Source organism: Macrosteles quadrilineatus, unplaced genomic scaffold (genome assembly GCF_028750875.1).
Source record: "Macrosteles quadrilineatus isolate MER2022 unplaced genomic scaffold, UCM_ALF_1.0 Scaffold_9__3_contigs__length_116548681, whole genome shotgun sequence".
NCBI classification, from domain to species: domain Eukaryota; kingdom Metazoa; phylum Arthropoda; class Insecta; order Hemiptera; family Cicadellidae; genus Macrosteles; species Macrosteles quadrilineatus.
The window spans coordinates 81,369,801-81,386,532 of NW_026542602.1; positions in this window are offsets into that span (position 1 = coordinate 81,369,801).

Here is a 16,732-nt window from a genome sequence, read left to right on the forward strand (position 1 = left end):
TTAATAATAATGTCAAAGCATGCTTAAGTGGCAAGAGATGTTGACTTTTCATCAATTAAATCAAGTGGTGAACATAAAGTTATAAAACAATGCAAATCATGAGAAATTTTGCACTGCAATTTTTTTTATACTATTACCAACACTTTTAATCACAAAATACTAAGTATCAATATTAGAATATTTCAATTCGTTTATTCTCTATCTCAGTTGATTACTATTGGAGTCATTGTAATATCATAGTTATCATAGTATTGATTGCATCCTGGGGATCAAGAATTCTTCCAACCTTTACTTTTGGTGCTGCTAGACTTGTTTTCACTCCTTTCCCGGTAGCACCAAATCCTCCATGTCTATGTCCTACCATAAAATACTAGATTTTTTTCTGTTAGGAAAATACACTAAATTACGAGTTGTACCGTCATAAGATCTTATTTCATACTTTTGCCAATGAAATAAATAAAATTACATTTGCTAGTAATATAAAACTTATTAAACCTATTTAAAATCATCAGCATTTATGACTACATTTTAAAAGTAGAACTCAATGAATAGAAATAAGTTTAAAAAGTTATACATTAGTTTATTATAATAATTTTTTAATACTTTGATAGAGTCTCTAACCAATAAACTAAGTAAATTATTTAAAAATTAAAAATCTTTCCATTCAAAGCCCTAAGCAAAAAATGCAGTCAAACAAGTAAGAACCAATTACATCGACTTCATTACGCCTTAAAGTTAAATAGTTTTCAACATATCATATGATTTATTTATCACAGTGAAGATAATTTAATTTCGTCAGGGGAAAATGTGCAGTGCCATTAAATAGAGTCAAATTTTAAGCACCTTAGCAAGTAATAGGATAGCTTACCACTTTATAATAATTAACTTTTCTACAAAGCGGTCCAAGCACTTCGTTATACAAAAATATTAACTTTTAATTTGTCACAGTGCTTCTAGAGTCTAAAATTATAGCTTAGTTGTGGATAATGTGTAGTTAGGTTAGTATTGAGTGCTAATTAATTACGTTGCAACTTGTTAGTCGTTCTCAAAACCAATTATTGTTTTGCAAAGGATCAGCATTTCCAATTGTTTGTTGTTGTTTTTTTTTACAAATTTCACTTAAACATTTTAAACTTAGAAAAGTTTTATTGTAGAGCTCAATATAGGCCTATACAATTCGGTACTTTCCTGTTAAAGGGAACATTCATTATTATCGATGATTTTTTCGATATATCGATATTAACAAATTGAAACATATCAGCTGACAACTACGATAGCCTATATAAATATTGTTCAGAATCAACAAACAATAATTTAAAAAATATATTGAAATAAAACTGTTCCAAACTAACCTAACAAAACTAACCAAACTTGTTGTAACGTTTAAAAACTCCATTTAATATTCTCCACTCACCTTTTCTGTTATCAAACGGAATTTTGAAATTGTCCTGCAAGTTTGGTTGGTTATGTTAGGTTAGCTTAGAAGAATTTCATTTCTTAATCCATACAATATACTATATTTTAGCCGTAAGATCAGCTGTCAATTTGTAATGTATCGTAAAGGAAAACAAAAATATCAATGTATCGAAAAAATCATCGATAATAATGAATGTTTACTTTAACAGGAAAGTACCTAAAATTCATAAAACGAAACGGTTATTCTTATATAAACTATAAAACCAAAATTAATTTCTATTATAGTCCCATGTTTCAAAGTAATTAGTGCTCCTAAACGGAGTAAGTTACAGAAAACAAAAATCATGTTTCATATTTTGTCAAATAAACTTCTATTCATTAATTTGTGTGTTAGTTAAAACATTTACATAAACTTTTCCAATTTATAAATTAAGTTTTGTATACAATCGTTATCTCTCCCGAACATTTATATTGTGGATCATCCATACACCAAGACCTTTACACATACTATTAATATATTCATGTTTGAAACCAATAAATTCGAACTATAGTTTTATAATGTTATACAATTTAAAACATTATTACGTACTAAAATTCGTTATTCAAAAGAAATATCCTTACTTTTATAGAAATATTACGAACCTTTTTAATTTGATGGATTTAATTGTATGGATATAATCCAAACGAGTAAAATTTATGGTTCAAAACACTATTTGAATAGATAAAGAATTGAATCTAATCAAAACAATAAAAATTTTGAAACGCTTAAATGAGTGTGTATGATGTGATTATTCAAGCATCAACATGTGATTTGCTAAATTAGCGTTATGTGTTCTCCTTGCTTAAGCCACGTGAGATATTAACCCTCGGTTCCATCGCTTCTAAAGACTAAAATAACACCTCTTCTGTCATACTCATAATGATGTTATGTTAAAGATGTACAATTACGTAAAATACTATCTTAATTAATACTTTATACGTCGTTAATGTATTATTTGATAATTGGTTTAGTTGACAAAATGTTTCTTGCACGGTTAACAAATTATTAGTTTTTAAAGCACAAAGACCCAAAGCGTAATAGTATATTACGTTACTAGTGCTGAAAATAGGTCTTTACCGAAAGAGTGTGGTTGTTCTCGTGCGACACGAAGGCGAATACGGGTTTACTATAATCACATAGGGTCCACATGGACCATTGGGTACCATGTGCGGGAGTCCGGTAAACACATTTTGGACGGGCGACGTTCACTGTTCATATATGGGTTGTTTATAACCACTCAATGCCTAATATAAAAACCTGGTGTCCGGTTAAAAACTTATTACAGTACAGTTGTACGTCATGAAACCTCATTTGATTGAGCTGGCAGCAAACAGCTGTTTTCTGGACTAAATTCTTGCGTGGGAAGTTCGTTAAAACTGTTTATTGTGGCGTAAACAGATTTTTTAAGCTTTAACTTACAACATATGTGAACATAAACAATCGAATAACTAGACGTCAACGAATTACTTACAGTAGTAGCATAACTTTCATCCAGAAAAAAAAACAGGAAATTCAATAACAAGTTCAACGTTATATTTTTTATTATTAGTCAAAGAACAAGCCATGTATCAAAATTTTAACACGAAATAATATTTGGATAGTTACTTCCGTTACTGAAAAACATGTTCTGATGACAGAAACAAAATTTAAAATTTAATATCCTATAATAAAAAGTAATAAATAGAATAAATTAATGACCATATACACCACGATCCCAAAATATTTGTTTAATTGTTGACAGTTGTAAAGACAGTTATATCTAGGCCATAAAATAATACTAAAATAAGTGATGTGACATGCCGTGTTGATTTTTTGAAACTTATCAATTCAATACGTGTATCAAAACGGTATTTGGGAGCTTTACATTCTTTCATTTTATACAAAAGGATAGTATGGTGTATGCATTGTATTTTGTACAGAACGATATTAAACGTAAAATACATACCGATGTTTGTTTATGCATTGAGCTGTTTTAAATTCCCGACTATATTTAAAAATCAAATATTTTGGTTTGTATTTAAAAGCATACAACGAATATTGTTTATCAGATAATCTTTAAAGGCCCAAAACAACACATAAATAGCTTCCAAGAAAGGTTTAGTGTATAAGACGAGATAAATTAGTTTTTCCCAGGAGGTCCAGTTCTTTTCCCTGTAGGGAAGCTGCCTTCATGTAGTAAAAAAATGTTACTACGCTACAGTTATATTATCTCATCGTCAAATAATAATATAAAATATTATTATTCGGGGATTATTTACCAAGCACTATTCATACAAACTAACCATAGATGAGCTCATAGTCAATAGTGTAATCTTACCAGAATTAAATCAATAACTGTTATAGGCCTACACGGTCTTAAAAATTCTAGTTCCAACTATCATTCTATAGTTTTACGGTTAAAAATGATTTTAGAATATATTTAATTTTATTTTAAGTTTTTTTTATATTAGATGTTTTCATTCTGAAAATGTCCATACTGTTGTACTGAAATTTAATAACAATTTTAATCTGTAATTTAGTTTTTGAAATGTGAACTAGGTAATATCCGGTACAAACAATAATTATTCTAAAATCATTATTGCGGAAAATCAGATATATTGGTTATATCACATTTTAGTTTAACTGTGTAATTTTTAACAGTGTATCTCGAAGTTTATATTTTCACCGAGAGAGAAAATATATGTAATAAATTAACAATAAAATTAACTTAATTATTCGTAATTTTTTTTAAATTTAAATAGTCACTTTTAAAACTTTTTAAATAATGCATAAAATTTGGGCTGTAGGGCTACTCGCTTAAAAACACACTTTTAGCTTAGTCAAAATTGTATATCCAATTGAAGAATGTCCATGGTCGTAACCATCTCCTTACAAATATTTGTCATTAACAATTACAATGAAAATCGATGAATACATAAAATGTCGACTCATCCAAGTTAAACGGCTATAGTAGACCATTATGTTTGCCATTAAATAAAAATAAACTATTTTTAAGTCATTTGTGACAAAACATGTATTAGCTAGTATTTTACTAACTCTGTCATCACACAACACAACTTTTGCAGATTTAATAATCGATATCAAATTGTACTTGATTTAATTTTCATGAGAAATGTATCCTTAGATCCTATTTGAGATACAAAGTTTAGACATAAATAAACCAACTGGAGACAACATAACTGTCTTTTCCCAATGGTGCCATGACAAGTTACTAACTACGATTATCCAACGGAGGAATAAGGTCTGGAACTTTAAGTAATCATGCCATTTGTACTTTTACTTTTTATTACAACGCCAATGTTGACTTTTGTGAGGTAATTAAAAATCATGAACCGATAAAAATATCATTGTTTTAATCTCTGATTTAAATTTAAATTTTATAATATTAATCGATATCAAATTGTACTTGATTTAATTTTCATGAGAAATGTATCCTTAGATCCTATTTGAGATACAAAGTTTAGACATAAATAAACCAACTGGAGACAACATAACTGTCTTTTCCCAATGGTGCCATGACAAGTTACTAACTACGATTATCCAACGGAGGAATAAGGTCTGGAACTTTAAGTAATCATGCCATTTGTACTTTTACTTTTTATTACAACGCCAATGTTGACTTTTGTGAGGTAATTAAAAATCATGAACCGATAAAAATATCATTGTTTTAATCTCTGATTTAAATTTAAATTTTATAATATTACTAGCTGTACCCGCGGGCTTTGCCCCGTTAAACTTCACAAGCTCGTTCGCATGGCTCAATCACGTTCTGGTTGGAGCTCGTTCGCTCCGATCACTTGCCTTCAGGTTAGCTCGTTGACTACGCTAACTCGCTTCCAGGTTGAAGTTCGTTCCCTACGTTCACTCACCTTTTGGTTGCAAATTGGCTGTAGTCATAAATTTAAAAAAATAATAGTGCTGCACCCTGTTGGTAATCCTTGTAACTTTAATGCTATTGAACATCATAGAACAGAACCAACTTGTTTAATTGAAACAGCTGTTAAGAAACTCCTTTTAAATATGAAAAATCATAAGGTTAACATGGGAAACTCCAGAGCCACTGGGGTGGAGCCCGAAACCCCGATCAGAATAAAAACTACTTAGTTTTCCTATTTAATGCCCAAAGAATGGGTGTACCGAATTTCAGCCTCCTTGGTAAATGGGAAGTGGGAGAATTAGTGATGAGTGAGTGAGTGAGTGAGTGAGTGAGTCAGTCAGTGAGGGCTTTGCCTTTTATATATTTAGATTTCTAAGTAAACTGCTAAAAAATACCACATAATAATAGCACACAAATGAAATCAAAACTATGGATGAACCGGTTTTAATTCCAATATGACCCACACAGTTTTAACAAAAGTGCCAATTATTAAACAATCAAATTACCATGGTGCAATTGAGCAGGGTTTCCTTTATAACTGCTCAATATTTGACGTGTTTTCACTTGAGGCTCATTTTGTACGGATCGACATTGGGGAAAACACCTCTTACAAAATAAATTAATCAACAAAAAGGATCAAATCAAATCCATCACTAATTGATTTGTTTCTTCTCCACTGGTTTTGAAAACGATTCAAGTCGCCATAAACTTAACTTCCAAGTTAACTTAATAACAATTTTTGAAAGTGTATTAGAATCATACGATCAGGTATATAAACTAGTAATTCATATTGTTGCTGTTATATACTTACCTAACCATAAATGCGTACTTGTCCCAAACACCCTCTGATCTTAAAGTAAGCTTTCTAATTTTATAAAATAGGCAAAAAAAGGTTGATGATACAGAAGCTTTTGTCTTTTAGCGTCATAAAACTATTACGTCAATCTATCACAACATCAAACCTGATTGACTTTATTGACAATCTTGTCAACCTGTCTAATGTTTTATTCATGTCAAACCAAATATAAAAAGGTGGGAGCTTGTTCTCCCATTTTATCTTGTCCTATTTCGCTTTCACCCATGCTTTTTTAAACACATGGTAAAATATACCTACAATAGTTAAGAGAATGTCTTAAGAATGATTAAAACATTCTTCTATTTAATATAAAACACACACCCTTGCCAATCTGCATGTATGAGAAATTGTATATAACGAGAAAATGATTGATTCACTATTTTTTTATAAGATAAAAACACTAACTTTATAGTTTTTACTATGCCATACTAAATAATTTTCGTCCAAAAATATAAGGATATCAGTTAACTGAATCTCAAGGAGTACAAACTATCTTGTATTTAAATTGTTTATGGAAAACACATTTTCTGAATGTGTTTAGAAACAGAAACAATCTCACTTTTGTATATAAACATATCACATGTTGTATGTTATACTTAAGACATTAGACTGCTTTAAATGCAAAGTTACCAAGACAGAGACTAATAGACGTGACGTCACGAGACAGACAGTTACAAATACTCTAGACCTCTTGGTGCCATCTTGTTACGAGATGAGGATTTATGTGCAATGAGCTTGATGGCTACAGCAAACACTCATCTTGTTAAAAGGTGGTTTTTAAATGCAACCTTAAGTTGTTAATTGAATATATTACTGAATTTAATATTCAAGTAATAGACGTTTTAATTTTCGTACTTTAGAGTTATGTTGGCCTACACCTAATAGTTTAAGCTTAAACACTTTAATGATATGAGTATTGTATACTTTATTTAACCTATATTTGACAACAAAACCTGTTTGTTGTAAATGGAAAAGAGTTAAGCAAGGAAAAACTTATTAAATGTATCTTTTCCGTTAAATCCTTCATGGGATTTAATACCATGGTAAACACAGCTCAGATTGCTATTAAGTGGATTATGAGATGTGATACACGCGTGGCATTAAGGTCTGATAGGTAGGATAATACTGAAAATATGATGTAATCTTCTAATTCTGTAATAGATATTTCTAATAGCATAAGATCGTAACATGGATTTAGCACTAAATATGTTTTTATACCTTTTAAAATTTGTTGAAAAATATATCATTTTATTGTATACTAAGCGTATAGGCCCTACTCATTAAATATTGATATTTTATTAAATATGCAATGAAAAGTCCTCTTCTAATTAGAATTTAATCTCGAATGATAGATGTAGTATTTTTCATTTAATGTAAATTACAATTTTTAAGAATTAAAACTATTCTTAAGGTATGACGATTCCTTTCTATAGTTATGTCCTCGTTTATTGTATTTATTTTTGTGGTTTAGTAAATTATAACTTCGTGCTTTAATATAGTATAAGTTTGGCTATCTCGTTAAAGTATTCAATCATTGTAATTAATATTTATGTAAATGTAAGGGAAACAATTTTTTATGTTAATGTTTTAAGTGGCAGGTTAGCTGGAATACTAATGTAAATAGTAATCATCCAAAGTCTCATAGAGCTGCTCCTACAGTATAAATTTAACATTTATACGAATTCGGATGGCCAGGCCATTAATCCATAGCTTATGTGCACCGATAAAGTTCAAACATTATTTTCATTAGCACTTGTAAAAGCTAGGCAAAATCTGTTAAGCCCTCTTCGACGTGTTTCAATTTTCATGTAGGAAACTATATAACCAATCAACTCTGTGTAAAGTTTGTACTGGTCCCGAGTGTGTTATTAACACCTCACCCTACGTTAAGTTACCTGGTCTATCCCCAACTTGTCGGGACTGAGTGTCTGTTTAACATCTCACCCTACGTTAAGTTACCTGGTCTATCCCCAACTTGTCGGGACTGAGTGTCTGTTTAACATCTCACCCTACGTTAAGTTACCTGGTCTATCCCCAACTTGTCGGGACTGAGTGTCTGTTTAACATCTCACCCTACGTTAAGTTACCTGGTCTATCCCCAACTTGTCGGGACTGAGTGTCTGTTTAACACCTCACCCTACGTTAAGTTACCTGGTCTATCCCCAACTTGTCGGGACTGAGTGTCTGTTTAACACCTCACCCTACGTTAAGTTACATGGTCTATCCCCAACTTGCCGGGACTGAGTGTCTGTTTAACATCTCACCCTACGTTAAGTTACCTGGTCTATCCCCAACTTGTCGGGACTGAGTGTCTGTTTAACATCTCACCCTACGTTAAGTTACCTGGTCTATCCCCAACTTGTCGGGACTGAGTGTCTGTTTAACACCTCACCCTACGTTAAGTTACCTGGTCTATCCCCAACTTGTCGGGACTGAGTGTCTGTTTAACACCTCACCCTACGTTAAGTTACATGGTCTATCCCCAACTTGCCGGGACTGAGTGTCTGTTTAACACCTCACCCTACGTTAAGTTACCTGGCTATCCCCAACTTGCCGGGACCGAGTGTCTGGCTGAAACGACGAAACTTTATACGATAGCTTAGACATGCACTACACAAAACTTGTAAACAGCTTTTCTGCATAAAAATATATAAGGTATGTGATTCCATTCTTACTGTTTCTTGGAAAAAAGTTATTTTAGAAATAGCGTTACTATATATGTACTATTAAGTAATACGCGTATTACTTTAGAGTTTATCATTTGAAACATATAAGTATACTACATTGAATGTCTAGACACCAACTTATGCGTTTTGTTTTCAGTTGGAGGATATAATGCACTATTTGAAAGGGAAGCTTGAAAAGTACAAAATCTCTAGGTACACTGTTCTTGTAATATTAGCCAAATCGAGCTTATAATCATCATCTATCAAAAAGATTTAAACATTCATTTTACATATTGCAAAGTTTACATAAAAGTAGGCAAATGCACTTTTTTAGATCACTTTCAGAAAAATGTACTAATAAAAAACTTAACTCATAAAATATATTTAATATAAATGTAAAATATATTTATTGTAAAAATTTATATTTACCATGTATCTAATAATCTAATAAATAAAATATACGGTTTAGAAAAAACTTGATTTTAGTCTTGTTTTTCGCAATTTCATTAAAATTTATATTAAGTGAATTGACCTTATAGTTTGTGTGGGACAAATGTTTCTATAACAGTTAGGAGCTATAACTACAACTAGTTCTTAAATATTTGTTCTTATTGAAATTTAAAAAAAATCAGGGATGGATTTATAAATTTTGTTTTATTATTTATTGGTGCATAGCCAACTTTATTAAGTTTAAGAAAGTTAATACAATCTTTTTTATGGAATTGTGGTCCGAACTAATATTATCATAACCGGTACATGCTTAAAAATAATTATAGTGAACGGCTTCTTGATTGACAATGCTCCACTTCTAACGTTCATTATAGTAATATACAAACTATAACTGTATAATGATTAAACAGGCCATAGTTTTCTTGTCTTTAATTTTCACTGTAAGCAATACAAAAATGTTAATGTATGTATACGATTATTTGAAGATATGCATACTGTAAAGTATGTAGAAATTCTGTAATGCAAATTCATATAGACATCCATAGTAGCAACAAATCATGATTTACTTCGTAGAAATCGATAATAAAAATCTTTTCTCTCAATCAGCTACTGTAAAAAAAGTCTCTAGAACAATTACTACATTATATAAAAATGGTATCAGTTGTCAACTAAGGATATTTTTGCAACCAATAACACATTTTGTAAAAAAGCGACAAAACATTAAGGGAGTAGTAAGTCTATAACTAGCAAGTTAAGAAATCTCGGAAAAGCTTTATTTGTTCCGGGAGTCGATGGTGCAGAAACAATACAATCAGTTGGAAGCAAAAAGTTTAGGTTTCCATCGTTTTATTTATTTGTTTTGATAGGTTTTATTCTTGAAACTCCGGTGTTCGAATTTACTGTACAGTTTGTTTATTTCTATCATAAAACTAATACATTTTATACATAGTACAATACTTTCACCCTATTAAATTTATAGCATACTGTATTTTGTGGTACTTTAATAATTTCACAATTGATAGTATATACTTCAAAGTTTAGTATGTTTGAAATGTTTTTAAGCCTAACGTCCCGTATTATCTCATAATATGACGACTTTTGTGGTTTAGTCATTAATATCTTAGGTGTAACCATCTCCAAAACCACCTATATAACAGTGTGTTATATTTTTGCAAGTTCGCAAAAATTCACTTTGATGATTTAGTTACCGCTAATTGATCATGGATCTTCTTGGTACTTATAGTCTTGGTACTGCTGCATTCTGGGCGCCTAATACAGCTCAAGAGCAAGTGAAGTGACATGGGAAGGATAAGACCTATCATAGTGTCTACATCACCCCCAATGAGGTCATCCATGACTTCCGTTAGAAAATAAACTACCTGAAAAAGAGCAAGCACGATACCACAGGGATCATCATCGTGGTTGTTGATGTTAGGGTTGCCATGTGGTGGATTATGCTCACGAATTCCCTAGGCAACTACACCCTGGGCTGCCGCCCGAGCTGGGATTGGGGGGGCGATTAACTAGGGCAACACACCATGTCCCATATAAAATGTAGATTTTAAACTTTGTTACACATAATGTATTTAGAATCTAATCAATGTATTATAATGGGTCATTTTAATTGATCTTAAATACCATTTCCCAATTAGAAAATAATACAGCAAGTCAAACGTTCGAATAGAATATTTATTGGGTCAGTTTATTGAGTAAATGTTTTTTTCTATTGCATAGTGGTTTTAAGATAATTAGAAAATCGTAATTAAACTTTTAGACTATTAAATATATCAGCTTGTCATTAAGATGTGTTATACAGTACAACCTGCAAAATAATCCTTCAGTAGAATTAAAACTGTAAGTGCCTCAAGGTGGCTGCTGGCAAACTAAACGATTTACCTCATGTAAAAAACATGTGAAGTGTCACCAACACTTTATCATCTTGTATAGATTAACACAGTAAGTTTTCGTAACATTTTGATTTAATAACAATGAGAAGTGGGATCAATTAAAAATACTTGGCACATTCCGTACTGGATAATTATGGTAAATTCTGTATTTATTATGGGATAATGGGATAATGAGAGCACTGTAAAATATATATATATACATTTTTATCTAAAAATATGTATACATATTTCCTCCTAATAAGAGAGTCATTGATTGATATCGCCACAATTGGTCAAGGTTCATATTTAAAGTATAATATTTTAATCTAGTTAGAGTCTATGATTTATGTTGATACGACAAATGAATGTGGTAATAAAAACCAAACAAAAAAGATCGATGATAACCAGCCTAATTCAACACAAACGTGTAGCACACTAACCATAAATTTGACTAGTTATATAATAGCGTTTCTTTTAAAAGTTTACAAGCACAAGATTAATATGCAATAATAAATACACCTCAAACACAATGCTGGTGGAAATGGCTGAAGTTTCCAGAGAGGTGTTAACGCTCAATTGAGTTTTAATCCGGAGAGTGGCGAGTGAGAAGGATGGTGAATATGGTTCATGCAGATATTTTACGATTTTCAAAAAAGTTTGGCCAGCGGTATTATATCAAACCATTCCAGTTCTGAAAAAACACAACATTGGTAACTAAGACGCATATACATTTAGTTAATATAATGATAAATTACTTATGTTTAAGGCTGTAGCATGTTTACATATATTTATTCATGCCATTTCTGCAAGGCATATCAGATGAATTTCTCATATAGGGAATAAGCTATTGCCGTAGTACTCATAGTAAGACCTGGTCCCGGGACCGATTTAATTTTTCGTTTAGAGCTCCCTAGAGGCCAAATAGACCATCCGTTCAAATTGACAGGTGTTATCCCCTATGGGGTTACCCCTCGTGGGGTTTTCCCATTTTTGGCCCTAAAAACAAAACATTTTGGAATTTCTTTTTAAACCGTTTTGTAGAGCTTAAAAAATTAATTTAGTATATAGTGCAGTAAAAATAAGAGAAAAATTCCATAAACCTAATAAAAATTAGCACAACCGGGGAATTTGGTACAGATGTTGGGTGTACCTTCCTTTTGAACATACTAAAAGTCCCCTAAAATTAAAGCTGTGCTACGGCCGCCATATTGGAAAATGGCGGCATATTTATGTATTTTTCGCTACAGTGACTTTATTATTAGAGATACAGGAAAAAGCTAAAGGTACAAAATTAGGTCATCTAAAAATACACATTTTTTGTATTTACAATCTTTCTCTAAACCCAACGGTTTTTGAGTTATTTGTTATTAAGTATATTTAGTTTTATCTATTTATCAAAAATAGGTGAAACACATGGAAATTGACCTTTACTTTCAAGGATTATGATAATTAATCATATTTAGTTAAATAGTGTGATACTATAAAATCTAAAAATTTAAGCTTATTTTATGAGTAAAACAACTCCGCCACAGCAAACCTGCAGACTCAGAAAATTTTTATTTCATTGGATGTTTTATTAAAAAAAAATTATATAAATAAAATTAGGTTCAACAGGTACCTAGGTTTGCTGCTACAGGTAGGTTATTATAGTTTTTTTTTTTTTTTTTTTTTTTTTTTGTAAAATATACCTTAAGTAAAATACCTTACTATAAAATAACTAATTTTCCAAGTTTGATCAAAATATCTATAAACAAGCAAACTGCAACAGTTAACTAATTCATAAGAATAGCATGGGAGTTTTAAATTTACAATAAACAAATTTGAATATACAAATTTTGGTTGTGTTTACTAAAAAGATGGCGATTATTCGTCACGATTAGAATATTAACCAAATGGGTTTTCAAAAGGAGATGAAGCAAGTAATTTAAGTACTGTAATATTAACTCGTACCAAGTATCGGAAATATTGTATGCAGTGAGGAAATCAACTATATTTTGTAAACTACGCAATAGTCATATTAATATTTTATACTCATGTTTACCCATTTAATAAATTAACATTTTAATATTTTGATGGCACTACCACTATCACTCTGATATCAACTAAGTGGGATGAATAATTGTCGTAAACCTTGAAAGTAACCGTCGATTGCGATGGGTTTCACCGATTTTTTTATAAATAAAACTAACTATACTATACCGTACTTAATTAGTCACCAATATGAACTAGACACGAAAAACACCCTTCCAAATTTACAATGGGATGTCAAGTATAGTTAGTTAGTGTAGTGTGGTGGTGCCATCAAAATACTAAAATGGTAACTATTAAATGGATAAAAAATGAAGATAAAATATTAAAATGACTATTGCGTACTTTACAAAATATGGTAGATTACCTTACTGCATACAATATTTTCAGTGCTTGGTACGAATTAATATTACTTAAATAACAGCCTCCATCTCCTTTTGAAAACCCATTTGGTTAATATTCTAATTGTGACGAATAATCGCCATCTTTTTAGTAAACACAACCAAAATTTGTATATTCAAATTTGTTTATTGTAAATTTAAAACTCCCATGCTATTCTTATGAATTAGTTAACTGTTGCAGTTTGCTTGTTTATAGATATATTTTGATCAAACTTGGAAAATTAGTTATTTTATAGTAAGGTATTGATATTTTACTTAAAAAAAACACACTATAATAACCTACCTGTAGCAGCAAACCTAGGTACCTGTTGAACCTAATTTTATTTATATACATTTTTTTAATAAAACATCCAATGAAATGGAAATTTGCTGAGTCTGCAGGTTTGCTGTGGCGGAGTTGTTTTACTCATAAAATAAGCTTAATTTTTTTGATTTTATAGTATCACACTATTTAACTAAATAGGATTAATTATCATAATCCTTGAAAGTAACGGTCAATTTCCATGTGTTTCACCTATTTTTGATAAATAGAAAAAACTAAATATACTTAATAACAAATAACTCAAAAACCGTTGGGTTTAGAGAAAGATGGTAAATACAAAAAATGTGTATTTTTAGATGACCTACATTTTGTACATTTAGCTTTTTCCTGTATCTCTAATAATAAAGTCACTATAGCGAAAAATACATAAATATGCCGCCATTTTCCAATATGGCAGCCGTAGCACAGCTTTAATTTTAGGGGACTTTTAATATGTTCAAAAGGAAGGTACACCCAACATCTGTACCAAATTCCCTGGTTGTGCTAATTTTTTTTGGGTCAAAACATATTTTTACTGTACTAATATTGAAGCGCTGTTGTATGCCTAACGGTCACGGAGACAATTCAAAAATAGTGTAATTTAAAATTCCCATGTTGTTCTTATGGAGAAAATGAAAACTGTTGTAGTTTAATTGTTTATGGATATATATTGATAAAGTTTGGCAAATTTATTTATTTAATCCTATAGTATTGACGTCGGGTCAAATAACACTTTTTACCTTCCCCTTAGCAGCAAACCTAAGGCCTCGTTAATTCTAATCTTATTGAAATTGGAAATAAATATCTTATATTATTTATGGAAACATTTTAGTAAAAATGTAATCATACAAGTTGAAATTCACTTAGTCTGCAAGTTTGCTGTGACAGGGGTGTTTAATTATCCAACAGATTTGTTATCTTAAATGGCACCAATACTTGATAAAATTTGCTTAATCATTTCTGGACAAGTATAAGTGTAAAATCTTAAACGTTTAAATTGAACTTTCTTGTAAAAAATCAACAAATAATATATAATAGCCTGGTTCATGTTGACTCTGAAGTAAAATTTTCGTTCAAAATTTCTACAAGTGTAATAATTTCTGTTGTAAATGTTTGCTACGTTGAACGAATGCATAAAAAATATTTTATTAATAAAAAAATCCTTTGAAAAATTGTGTAAGGGATTAAACTTTTTAAAATCATAGTGTTCTTTGATGTAATTAGAGTGGAGGTTCTTAAACAAATGAGGCTCTCAAGCATTAAAGGTATGCTAATGGAACTGGAAACTTTTTAAATTGAATTTTTATTCACCGGAGCTTTCATTTGCTTTACTAGATTCTCATGTATAATTAATTATTTAACTCAACTCATAGAATGATTGAACAGGTTTGAATAATTATTGTTCTATTTTCCGAATAGAGTACTTACAATTGAACCAATTTAACACATATTGCCAGATTTCACACTACATTACTAAAGTGGATAGTCAAAGCTAATAATAATTTGTTGAATTTTCTTGTAAGTATATTCTGACTTTTTTGATTCGTCTACCAATGAATATGATAAATGCTTTTTTAACCACCTAGGCAACGGTTTTAAGAAATTTAATAAAATAGATAAATCTAACTTAACTGTGGCCCAAAATTGTTGGTCTTAGTTTAAATAGTTCTTCTGTGTACTGTAAACTGTTTTGTCCTGTTCCTTATCTCTTTCAAAAGGGAGCAAAGTGTGAAAGAAGAAAGCCAACACACAAATACACATTACAAAGGTTATATTTGTAGTCGTAGTTTGAGCACTCGTCATGTTAGTATTTGTTTAAAACAATACCAAAATTGTGCGTAATGTAACAATAAGATGTACTTATGGAAGCGCTATCTTTGGCACGGGAATTGAATACTTTATTCGAAGCTAAGCTGACCTATTCAGAGCTTCCTGTTACTGGAATAAGATCGCGATGTCAACAAGAATCTGCTTATGCATAAGATACTTCCTTCTTATCTAACCGTACAAACTACATAATTACGTTATATGGACGATATACGATTCATGCATTAACTATCGATAATTATACTTATTTTATAGCCTACTTCTATCTTTAAGGTACATTTTTTAGCCTACTATTTTAGTATTACCGTCGGACCCTGTTGTATTTAATTAAAATCTTATGTTTATGGATTCGTTAAGTCTTTTCACAATTTTGTTCCTGACGAAAATTCGTATCTTCAAAAAATGTTAAACCCAAAATTGATTATTTTCTGTACCAGCACAATGTTTGGTTAAACCTATTTAGTTAAAACATAATTGTGGTTATAAATGCTGCTAGTGTACAGGATATACATATATTTATTTTCGTCTGTGTAATTTTACTAAAAATAAGATTACGATTATAGGATATCAGGAAGAATAGCATTGTATTCCATTCCGTATCTTTGAATGAAAATACAGCTGATCACACCTTTATTATGCAGGTTCATTTTAAGTTTTTTGTGTTTATTTCATATTTGGTTTTCGGTAAATACATTTACATTTATTTTATATAGACAAGTATATTTTTTGTTTTAGCAAATTATATGGGACGTGAGTAACTCTATAAAAACTGTTGTAGTGGTGTGTGAAAGAGATTTTAGATACAATTTTACTATAGGCTAGCAAGAAAAACATTCATAGCTTCTTGCTATCAAGCATTGGCCTACTAATTAACTCCAATCCATGTTTTTCCCACTCCTCTTCTTCAAATGCAGCACACAGCCAATAAGGTTTGTTACGAGTCACAAATGTGTAAGTGAGCTACTTCAGTTACTTCACTACTTA